The sequence below is a fragment of the Pan paniscus genome, chromosome 1, assembly GCF_029289425.2.
Source record: "Pan paniscus chromosome 1, NHGRI_mPanPan1-v2.0_pri, whole genome shotgun sequence".
NCBI lineage: Eukaryota > Metazoa > Chordata > Mammalia > Primates > Hominidae > Pan > Pan paniscus.
The window spans coordinates 56,545,438-56,558,115 of record NC_073249.2 but is presented as its reverse complement, the minus strand read 5'-3'; the positions used below and the strand labels follow the sequence as shown (position 1 = coordinate 56,558,115).

At 37.8% G+C, this 12,678-nt stretch overlaps 1 protein-coding gene across 1 annotated transcript in view; it reads left to right on the top strand.

Annotated features, from left to right (window-relative positions):
• CDC73 (cell division cycle 73) overlaps window positions 1-12,678 on the top strand; it is a 136,135-nt gene that overhangs the window by 112,635 nt on the left and 10,822 nt on the right. The gene's annotated exons all lie outside the window — the stretch shown is intronic.

Below are 12,678 nucleotides of genomic sequence, written 5' to 3'. Positions count from 1 at the left end.
CTGTTAAGTAACATATGTTAATGTTTAAGCATCTGTGACATATTTTTAAAAGCTTTGTATATTAATACTTTCTGTGTAGGTATATCTGAAAGTGAATATTGCCTATCCCACAACATTACTAATTATTTTTAGATCACTTAAAAATCATTGGCCAGACACAGTGGCTCACACCTGTAATCTCAGCACTTTGGGAAGCTGAGGCAGGTGGATCACCTTAGGTCGGGAGGTCGAGACCAGCCTAACCAACATGATGAAACCCTGTCTCTACTAAAAATACAAAATTAGCCGGGCATGGTGGTGCACACCTGTAATCCCAGCTACTCGGGAGACTGAGGCAGGAGAATCGCTTGAACCCGGGAGGCGGAGGTTGCAGTGAGCCGAGATCACTTCAGCCTGGGCAACAAGAGCGAAACTCCGTCTCAATAGAAAAAAAAAATTAATACTGTTGCATGTCCATAGATTTTGATTAAAATTGATGCCAGTTTTTTTTTTTTTTTTAGACGGAGTCTGGCTCTGTCGCCCAGGCTGGATTGCAGTGGCGCGATCTCAGCTCACTGCAAGCTCTGCCTCCCGGGTTCACGCCATTCTCCTGCCTCAACCTCCTGAGTAGCTAGGACTACAGGCGTCCGCCACCACGCCCGGCTAATTTTTTGTATTTTTAGTAGAGAGGGGGCTTCACTGTATTAGCCAGGATGGTTTCAATCTCCTGACCTTGTGATCCACCCATTAGTTATTATGAATGTCAATTGTACAATTCTGAAATGTCTTATGTTTTTAGCAGCCCCAGTTTTTGTTAGTGGTACCATCATTTTTCCTTAGAAAATACCCAAGCTTGAAAGTTTTAGTCATTTGTTCTTCTGTTACCTTCATTCATTAAAAAAAAAAGAATTCTAATATTACTGACTGTAGGAAATTGGTCAGAGTGGTGGGAGAAATAGAAAAAAGATGCAAACCTTCTTGGAAGGCTGGGAGGTTTTGCAAAAGCTTTGAAAGATAATTTGGCTGAAGTCAACTGGATTCTCTTACCCGGAGCCTGATAGCAAAGATTAGATAACCTGGGGATGTAAAGAAATTGATCTAGATAAGTTAGTTTACTTAGGCCTCCTGGAACGTGGCCTTTAATCAACCGCAGGAGTCGGGAGGTAGGGGTGGCGGGTTGGAGGTGGCGTGGTGGGGTGGCGAGGCAGTGGTGACCACGTTAATTACCCACAAGTGTGTTGACTCAAAGCCTTTGTCATTAAATCTGTAATAAAAAGATGCTGGCATGTCAGGGCTGCGGCTGCTGTGACTCTTTACGGCATCCTCCTCGACGTCTGTGAGTGGCCCAGTCCCCTAGCTGCACGTCCAGGAAAAAACCTGTGTCTGCGTACATTTTCCTTCTGTCGTTCGGCCAGGATCTGTAGGTTGGGCCCGGCAACTGACATTATGATAGCTTTTTATGTTATTTCTGAAACTTGAGTGATACACAGAGTTGGTAAATGGAAAGTTAAATAAAAAGGGAATGAGAATTTTAATGAAAGTAAAATGTCAACGAGAATTCTTTTTTACCTACTTGCTTGCCTTGTTGAATAATGTTTCAACAAAAAATGATTAGGATGTCTGTAAGATATAAATGTTGTATGAAATTCATTAAGAATATAAAGTTTTAATTTTTGTTCAAATTTAGTCTTCTGAAATTTAGATAAGAATTTAGAGAATTTTCTTTTAACAATCATCAGTGATTTACTTTCATGAACTGTTCTTTCTCTTTCACCTGTTCCTTCTATACTGACTCCTTTTTCTCAGCGTTTAAGAATACTCTTTCCCCTTCCTTCTTAAACAACAAAACAAAACCCTTACCGTTGACCTCACCCTTTCCCCTAGCTTCTTCTTTTTCCTTTTATAGCTACACTTTGGAAAGAATTGTCTCTACCAACTCATTTTCTGTTCATATCCCCTGTAGTCTGGCTCTTGCTCTGTACTAAAGCTGTTTTCACTGAAGTCACCAGTGACTCAAATATTGGATACTGTTAACTTATCAGAATTTGATTCTGTTGACTCCTTTACTCCTTTTTAAGTTACTTTCCAAGTACCTGTTACACTTTGTCTCAGATTTTCTTGCTACTTTTCCTCTGGTTATCAACTGGAGTGGACCCTTCAATATCATGCAGTTGAAAACTCCCATATAACTTTTGACTTATCCCAAACATACATACTAATAGCCTACTGTTGACTGGATGCCTTAACTGATAACATAAACAGTCGATTAACAAATATTTTACATGTTAGCATTGTATACTGTATTCTTATGACAAAGTAGAGAAAAAGAAAACGTTAAGAAAATCATAAGAAAGAGAAAATACATTTACTGTTCATTAAGTGGGAGTGGGTTATCATAAAGGTCTTCATCTTCATTGTCTTCACATTGAGTAGGTTGAGGAGGAGGAAGGGTTAGTCTTGCTGTCCCAGGTGGCAGAGGTGGAAGAAAATCCATGTATAAATGAACCCACTCAATTGGAACTTGTATTGTTCAAGGATCAAATGTATATGGTTATGTCCCTATTTCTCTTCTCCCATAATTCTAAATACCCTCTCAAGAAGATCTCATAGCTTTCAATTACCATTTATATTCCCTCATTCTAAAAATTATGTCTCTAGCTCAATATTCTGGACCTATATACCTCACTCACTATGAGATAACTTCTCTGTGATATCTCATTGGTACATCAAACTCAACCTTTTCCAAATGGAATTGATGGTTTTACTCTCTTTCTTGTTCCTCAAACTATTTCTTATTATCTGTTAGTCCTTTTCAGTAATTTGCCTAAGCCAGAAACTTGGGAGTATATTATCTTAGCTCTTGGTTGATCTTTCTGCTTTCACTCTTCTGGCTTCCAGTTGTTTTCTCCATCAGATTACACTGTACAGCATTGGGGGAAAACTGAGGGTATTTGGGAGCATCTCTGTGGGCCTTGATAGAAAATTGTATTATATTTTGTTAATGTTGCATAATTATAATGAAATACATCGTTTGAGAGAAGATTAAATACTGATTTGCATAAAATTGCCAAATAAAATCTTTACAAATTTAGAATAAGTTTAAGCTGATATCTGGATATATTTTAGATATGTTATACTTGACGTGGCTATATTTATTTGTTGGTTGACATTTAAAATTTTTTTTTGTTGATACATAATATTTGTACATATTTATGGTGTACATGTGATATTTTGTTACATGGATAGAATGTGTAATGATCAAGTCAGTATTTAGGGTATGTATCACCTTGAGTGTTTATTATTTCTGTGTTTTGGGAACATTTCAAGTCATCTCTTCTAGCTGTTTAGAAATATATAATACATTATTGTTAAGTATAGCCTCCTACTCTGCTTTTGAACATTAGAATTTATTCCTTTGTACAGCTGTTCACCATGGCATATGTTTAACTGTGTAACAATCCTGCACATGTACCCCAGAACTTAAAAGTTAGAAATTAAAAAAAGAATTTATTTCTTCTACCTGTATGTTTGTACACATTAATCAACCACCTTTCATCCCTCTCCTTCCCTCCTGCCACACACATACACACACCCTTCCAACCCTCTAGTATCTTATCATTTTACTGTCTACCTCCATGAGATCAACTTTTTAACGTTCCCACATAAAAGTGAGAACATAGGAAAATTTGTCTTTCTGTGCCTGGTTTCTTTCACTTAATAGAAGGACCTTCCAGTTCTGTCCATGTCGCCTTGCCACAGATGACAGGATTTCATTCTTTTTTATGGCCACACAGTATTTCAGTGTGTATATATACTACATTTTCTTTATTCATCTGTTGATGGATTTAGGTTGATTCCAGATCTTGACTGTTGTGAATAGTGCTACAGTAAACAAGGGGTGCAAGTATCCCTTTGATAAACTGATTTTCTTTCCTTTTGAAAAATACCCAGTAGTAGGATTGCTGGATCATCCAGTAGTTCTGTTTTTAGTTTTGAGAAATCTTCATACTGTTTGCCATAGTGGCTCTACTAACTTATATTTCCACCAACAGTGTAGGAGTTCCCTTTTCTCTGCATCCTTGCCAGCATCTGTTATTCTGTTTTTAGTAATAACCCTTCTAATTGGGGTAAGATGATATTTCATCATGGTTTTGATCTGCACTTCCCTGATGGTTAGTGATGTTGAACATTTTTTCATATATTTGTTTGCCATTTATTTGTATGTTACCTTTTGAGAAATTTCTGTTCATGTCCTTTGCCCACTTTTTAATGGGATTTTTTTTAATTGTTGAGTTTCTTGCATATTAGTCCCTTGTTGGAAGAATAGTTTGCAAATATTTTCTCCCATTCAACAGGTTGTTCTTCACATTGTTTATTGTTTCCATTGCTGTACAGAAACTTTTTACTTTAATATAATCCCATCTATTTTTGTTGCCTGTGCTTTTGAGGTCTTAGCCATAAAGTCCTTGCCTCGACCAGTGTCCTGAAGCAGTTCTCCAATGTTTTTCTGTGTTCTCTTGTATTCCACTCAGTTTCTGTGACATCATTATTTTGAATTCTTTTTCTGATATTTCCTAAGTTTATTTTTCATTGGGATCTGTAGCTGGAGAATTATTGTTTTTTTTTTTTTTTGGAGGTATCATAATTTCTTACTTTTTCTGTTTCTTGTGTCCTGTGTTGATATCTGCACATCTGGTATAAACATTGCTTCTTCTAGTTTTTTGAATTTGCTTTTTTAGGGGAGGACTTTTCCCGAAGATGTACCTATGATTTTGATTGGGTGGGGCACTTTGGCTTTGGTTCTTCATACTGGCTGTGTAATTTCTTACCTATAAACAGCGTCAGTGGTGTCTGTGGTTTCCTCAGTGGCTTAAGGTTTGCTTGTTAGTGGAGGGTGTGGTGAAGTTTTGCTGGGGTCAGTGACATCAGGCAGGCTATTCCTTGGGCCCCAGTGGTGGCAGCAGCAGGATGAACCTGCCTGTTTTTGAGTCCCAAGGCCACGTATGCTGGCACCTGTGCTAGTAAGTCCAGACATCATCTTGGGTGCCAGCAGTGGTAGTGGTGAGCCTGGAGGGTGAGCAGGTCAAGTTTCTGGGCAGTGGGCAATGGCAGTAGCAGTGAAGGGGCAACCTCTGGCTCCCCAGAGGTCCACACTGTTACCGATTGTGGCTTTGATGGGCTGGACAGGACAGTGCGCAGGCCCACAGGGGGTGTGTGCGGGTGGGTAACAGTTGTGGTGGTAGTGGCAGGTTGGTTGGGCGTGTCTTCTGCCCCTGGGAAAAGTGCTCAGGTGCCAACAGTGGAGGATGTTGCAGGGCTACCCTCAGGCCCCAAAATGTGTGCTCAGGCACTGCTAGGGTGGCAGAAGGGGAGGACAGAGCCCAGCCAAGTTGGCCTGTCCTCAGGCCTCCAGGTCGCAGGCAGGGGTGGGGTGTTCTTCAGGTCCTTGGCAGCGTGCTACCAGCACATGGGTCCTGCTGCTGGGGAGAGCAGCGTTGTTTTCAGTGGCAACGGCCAGTAAGCAGGCATCTGGGGCATGTGAGCTTCCGCCAGTTGGTGGCTGTGATTGGGAGAATCTGTCCTCAGGGTGCTTTTAAATACATGACTGTTGGAGTTGTGGGGTCACTGCCAGTGGCTTGCACTTAGGTATCATCGTCTGCAGGTTTGCAGGGGTTGGGGGGCTGTCTTCAGGTGCTTCCCCCACCCCGACTTAGGGTGTAAGGACTCTTGGGCCCCAGGGTAGGATGCAGTCTGGTGGGGGCCGAGCCCTCAAAATGGCGCTGTGCTGCATGCAGCTGCTTAGGGCATGTGTAGGACCCAAGCATGAACCTCCTATCTGGAGCATCTTGTGGTCTCTAGGCAGCTGTCTGTGTTGGTGTCAGGACCCCTGAGGGTCATGTGGCTCTCCCCTGGCTAGGATTGCAGGAGTCTGAGGTGGGAATGTGGACCATTAGGGGTCTCTCACCCTTATCTCACTGGTGAGCCCATCCTGGCTTCCCTTCTCCTTCCTTGCCTTAGGTGTTTCTGCTCACTTTATCTGTTGAATTCCAGTGCACTCTCTTAGATCACCTATGCAAAGTGTGATTATCTACTCACTGTTTTGGTTCTTTTTGTTTGTTGACCCTCCTGGTAACTTACAGAAGGTGGTTCTTCTTTTTGGAGGAGGCAGGTGCCAGATGCCTCTAGTTAGCTATCTTGAAGCCGCTCTCAAGATATTTTTAATGATAAATGTCTTCAAATTATTGCTAGCTACCATTGAAAAAATATTTTTATTTAATAATCTTCTGTATTATCCCTTTATCATTTGTCATGTGATCAGTATATCTAAATATTATTTAAAAGGGCACCTCTTTGATCTCTTTTGCTTTGTTGCTTTCCCCAAAAAATGTTGGCAGCATTCATGAAGTTTGCAAAAACAAGCAATTCTGAGTTGTGTGAAATATTTTGCAGTTGTAATTCATTGTGCTGCAGTAAAACTGGCTTCTTACAAAAGAACTTTATTTCTTTTTCTTCTTCTTCTTTTTTTTTTTTTTTGGAGATGGAGTCTTGCTCTGTTGCCCAGGCTGGAGTGCAGTGGTGCAATCTCAGCTCCCTGCAACCCCCAGGTTCAAGCAGTTCCCCTGCCTCAGCCTCCTGAGTAGCTGGGATTACAGGCCCTCGCCACCATGCCTGGCTAATTTTTGTATTTGTAGTAGAGACGGGATTTCATCATGTTGGTCTGGTCTCAAACTCCTGACCTCAGGATCCGCTCTCCTTGGCCTCCCAAAGTGCTGGGATTACAGGCGTGAGCCACCGTGCCCAGCTTACTTCTTGTTTTTAACTTCCAGAGGCTTAAAAACTTTTAATACTTTTTCTGAATAGGAAAGATTTTTTTTAATGATAATATGTTGGTGTAAGTTTGTTTCGCATCATTGCTTCATGCGAATAAAGTATGAGTGAAACTTTATATGTTTTTAAAAATTAGTGACTTACACTTTTTGGACTCTAGTATCCTAGCTTTAAATTTAAAAGTTGTCTATTCTGGTGGAAAAATAAATATCAATAAAGATGAAATCTGTTGAAATTATTAAAGAAGACTGTAGGCCATTATGGCTTCAGTTTGATCATTTTAAAAAATGTAACTTAGATGCATTCTGAAGAATGATTAGCAAATAGTTGAACAAGTTAGAAAAGCAACACCTAAGCAGAATGGAAATGATTAAAATGTTGATTTACACTGAATGCATGAGTTTTAAATTTTTTTAATTGACAAATTTATTTTACACATATGAATACTACTTTGAAAGTAAGTTTCTTGAATGTTATTACATGTAGCCCCTTTAATGAATTTGTTTGATTAAATTCAAAATGAATAATTTATGTCTGATGAAGAGACTTTTATTTATAAAAGCAAATAAATTAGAAATAAGTTTATTTTTCTGGGCACAAATTATTCATTTTAAATGTTTATTAAAAATTGAATCAATTAGTTGTTAACATCAAAAGCCGATATGCTAGCAAGCAATATGAAACAAGCAATCCATAAAATAGCTATCAGAAAAAACTTTAAAAGTCAATTGTTTTCTCTTTAAAACCTCTTATACCAGGTTGATACTGATCATAATCATATGCTAGTGAAAAAGTAAAAAATTGGGGGGAAAAAGCTTAACATTTGTACATGCACATGCAAAACAAAAGCTCCCTTGATAATAAAGGAATTGCAGATATAATGATAAACTAGCTGGGATGATTCAACTTGATTATTAAGGAGAGAAAAAGATTGTAAATCATTATTTTATAACCTACCTGTTTTTAGTACAACTAGTTGGGAAATTTTGCCCTAGATTATATCATCTGCCGAACAATCCAGAGTTGTCTTTTAAAAATGGCAATCATATAATTTCACCTTCTTCTTGTAAACTTTCCAGTGGCTTACTATCACATGTGGAATAAAAATCAGATTTTTTACACTGTAGCTGAGAATGTATATATAGGCTATTGCCTACAAAGAAAGTTAAACTGAAGCTGATTGTGGTGGTATGTGCCTGCAGTCCCAGCTGCTGGAGAGGTTGGGCCAGGAGGGTCACTTGAGCCCAGAAGTTTGAGGCCCTGGCCTACATAGTGAGACCCTGTCTCAAACTGACCAACCAACCAAACAAACAAAGTAGCAAGTGTAACGTTTTTTAACATTTTTCAAAAAAATTATTCTTCAACATAGGACATTCCATGCTTGCTTCCGTCTTGGAATCTTTGTGTCAGCTGTTCCTTCTGCCTAAAATCTTCCTCTCCCAAATCTTTGCAAGACTTGTTTTTTCAATTACCTGCTTCTAGATAATCTTGAGAACCCCTCTCTAAATACTATTGACAAAAACCTTCCACACGTGTATTATGTCCTTATTCTGCCTTACTTTTCCTCAGTAGCATTTATACTACCTGAGTATTGTATATTTATCTGTTAAACTGTTGACTCTTAGAATATAAACTCCCTTAGGGTGGAGACTTTGTCTTGGTCACTATGTGCCTTTAGTGCCTACAATAATGCATAATGTGTAGTAGACAATGTATGTTAGATATATCTTTGATTATAATTTTTTAGTTTAACTTTTTAAATTGCCATATAATTGTACATATTTATGGGATACATAGTGATATTTTGATACATACAATGTATAGTTATCAGATTATCATAATTAGCATAGCTATCATCTCAAATGTTTATCATTCTTTGTTTTGGGAATAGTCAGTTTCCTCCTTCTAGCTATTTGAAACTATGTATTATTGTTAACTATAATCCTATAGTGGTGTGGAACACTCAAACTTATTTCTTCTATCCAGTCATAACAAATCTCTCTGTATTCCCCCTACCCCCTACTCTTCCCAGCCAATAGTATTTTCTGTTGCACTTTTTACTTCTATGAGTTCAACTTTTTTTTAACTTCTACATATGAGAGAGAACTTGTGGTGTTTAACTTTATGTTTCTGGCTTGTTTCACTTAACATAATGTCCTCCATTTCCATCCATGTTGCCACAAATGACAGGATTTCATTTTTTTTTATGGCCGAATAGTATTTTATTGTGTACATGTATGCCACATTTTCTTTATCCATTTATCTGTTGTTGGACCCTTAGGTTGATTACATATCTTTGCTGTTGTGAATAGTACTGTGAATAGAATGCATTAAACGTGGGGGTGCAGATATCTCTTCAGTATACTCATTTCCTTTCATTTGGATAAATGCCCATTAATGAGGTTGCTGGATCATATGGTAGTTCTCTTGGTAGTTTTTTGAGAACTCTAGACTATTCTCCATAGTGGCTCTACTAGTTTATATTCCCACCAACAATGTATAAGAGTTGCCCTTTCTCCACATCCTCTGGAGCATTTGGTATTTTCTTGTCTTTTGTATAATAGCCATCCCAACTGGAGTGAGATGATACCTCATTGTGGTTTTGATTTGGATTTCCTGACGATTAGTGACATTGAGCATATTTTAATATATTTGTTGACTATTTTTGTGTCTTCTTTTGAGAAATGTCTGTTTAGATCATTTCCACATTATAAAATCTGATTTTTTATGCTTTGAAATTTTTAAGTTTCTAGTATATTCTGATTATTAATCCCCTGTCAGATGAGTAATTTGCAGATATTTTCTCCCATTCTTTAGGTTGTCTTTTCACTCTGTTGGTTGTTTCCTTTACTGTGCAGAAGCTTTTTAGTTTGATATAATCTCATTTGTTTATTTTTGTTTTTGTTGTCAGTGCTTTTATTCATAAAGCCTTTTCCCAGACCAGTGTCCTGAAGTGTTTTCTCTATGTTTTCTTCTAGTAATTTTATAATTTGGGGTCTTATATTTAGGTCTTGAGTTGATTTTGTATGGGGTGAGAGGTAGGAATCTAGTTTCATTCTTCTGTATATAGAGATATACAGTTTTCCCTGCATCATTTATTGAAGACTGTCTTTTCCCCAGTGGAAGTTAAATTGTTCTTGTTTGCAGATGCCATGATCTTATATTTAGAAAAACCTGAAGACTTTACCAAAAATACTCTTAGAACTGGTAAATGAATTCAGTAAAATTTCAGGATACAGAATCATCATACAAAAACCACTAGCACTGTGGTACATGAACAGTGAACTAGCTGAAAAAGAAATCAAGAAGGCAATCCCATTTATAGTAGCTATCAAAAAAACCACCAAAATTCCTAGCAGTTTTTTTCTCTTCATCATTTCTTAACAAATTTTGTTAGTTTTCATTCCCCACTTTTCTCTTGCCACCCATATATATTCTGTTCTATTGAAGAAAAATCTCTTTATCCTCTAGCTTAATAAACTATAATTATTCTCTACTAAATACTTTGCAGTGATTGTCCATGTCACTTAAATATTATAAAAACTACTTAATATGGCCTGCAAGCCTAACATTTTTCTGAACCTCTGTGCTATATATATCCCTTCCCTACATTATTTTGCACGATGCAGTTCTATTAACTTTCTCTAGTTTCTAGACTAATCCATTTTCTCTTTCAGCATGATCAGCTTATTCACTAGGTCACTTTTGTTCTGTGCTCGCTTAATTCGTACTTGGCCTTTAGATCTTAGGTTAGACATCAGTGCCTTTGCAAGGTTTTTGACTGAATTTGTGCGTGTAAGGTACAAGGCATAGCTTGTTTTGTGCTTTGCTTTATCATGCTTTGCAGAATTTTTTTTGTGAACAAATTGGTTTGTGGCAACCTTGTGTGTTGATAAGTCTATTGGCACCATTTGTCCAACAGTGTGTGTCTCTTTCGTATTGGTGATTTTTACAATATTTCAAACTTTCATTATTTTTATATCTGTTATGGTGATATGGGACTAGTGATCTTTGATGTTACTATTAAAATTGTTTTGGGCACCACAAACCACACCCATATAAGATGGCAAACTTAGATTGATAACTGTTGTTCTGACTGCCCCACTGACCAGTTAGTCCCTCATCTCTCTCTCTCTCTTCAGGCCTATCTTTTTCCTGAGACACAGCAGTATTGAAATTAAGCCTATTAATAACCCTACAGTGACCTCCAGGTGTTTAAATGAAAGGAAGAGTTGCACATCTCTCATTTTAAACCAAAAGTTAGACATGATTAAGCTTAGTAAGGAAGGCATGTCAAAAGCTGAGACAGGCCAAAAGCTAGGTCTATTATGCCAAACAGCTAAGTTGTGAATGCAAAAGAAAACTTCTTCAGGGAAGTTAAAAGTGCTACTCCAGTCGACACACAAATAATAAGAAAGCAAAACAACCTTATTGCTGATATGGGGAAAGCTTGATTGGTATGGAAAGCAGATCAAACCAGCCATAATATTCTGCTAAGCCAAAGCCTGATCCTGAGCAGTGCCCTAACTCTCTTCAGTTCTGTGAAGGCTGAGAGAGGAGAGAATTCTGCAGAAGAAAAGTTAGAAGGTAGCAGTAGATGGTTCATGGATTTAAGGAAGTAAGCCATCTCTATAACATAAAAGTGTAAGGTGAAGCAGCAAGTGCTGATAAAGAAGCTGCAGCAAGTTATCCAGAAGATACAGTGAATATTATTGATGAAGTTGACTACACTAAACAACACATTTTCATCGTAGATGAAACAGCCTGTTATTGGAAGAAGATCCATCTGGTACTTTTATAGTTGCAGAGAAGGCTGTGCTTTGGCTCCAAAACTTCAGAGGACAGACTGACTCTTTTGTTAGGGGCTAATACAGATGGGGACTTTGAGTTGCAACCAGTGGTCACTTAACATTCTAAATATCCTAGGGCTGCTAAGAATTATGCTAAGTCTACTCTGCCTGTGCTTTAGAAATTGAACAAAAAAGCATGAATGACAACACTGTTTACAGCAGGGTTCAGTGAATATTTTAAGGCCACTGTTGAGACCTACTGCTCAGAAATAAAGATTCCTTTCAAAATATTCGTGCTGATTGACAATGTACCTAGTCATGCAAGAGCTCTGATGAAGGTGTTCAAGGAGATGAATGTTGTTTTCATGATTACTAACACATCTATTCCTTAGCCCATAGATCAAGGAGTGATTTAGACTTTTCAAGATTTATTATTTAAGAAATAAGTTTTGTAAGGCTTTAGCTGCTATAGATAGTGATTCCTCTGATGGATCAGGGAACAGTAAATTGAAACTTTTTAATTTAATAAGATTTACCATTCTAGATGCCATTAAGAACATTTGTGATTAATAGGAGGAAGTCAAAATATTAACATAACCAGAAGTTTAGAAGAAGTTGATTCCTACCTTCATGGTTCATAGATGACTTTGAGGGGTTCAAGACTTCAGTGGAGGAAATAAAGATAGGGTGTGGAAATAGCAAGTAAACTAGCATTAGAAGTGGAGCTTGAAGATGTGACTGAATTGCTGCACACTCATGCTGGAACTTGAATGGATGAGGAGTTCCTTCTTACAGATGAGCAAAGAAAGTGGTTTTTTTGAGATAGAATTCACTCCAGTGAGCACTTTCGTGAAGATGCCATAAACGTTGTTGAAATGACAACAAAGGATTTAGAACATGACATAAATATAGTAAAGCGGCAGAGTTTGAGAGGATTAACTCCAATTTTAAAGGAAGTTCTTCTGTAAGTAAAATGCTGTCAAATATTATCACATACTGTAGAGAAATCTTCTGTGAAAGGCAGAGTCAATCAGTGCAGCAAACTTCATTGTTGTCTTATTTTCAGAAATCGCTACAGCCA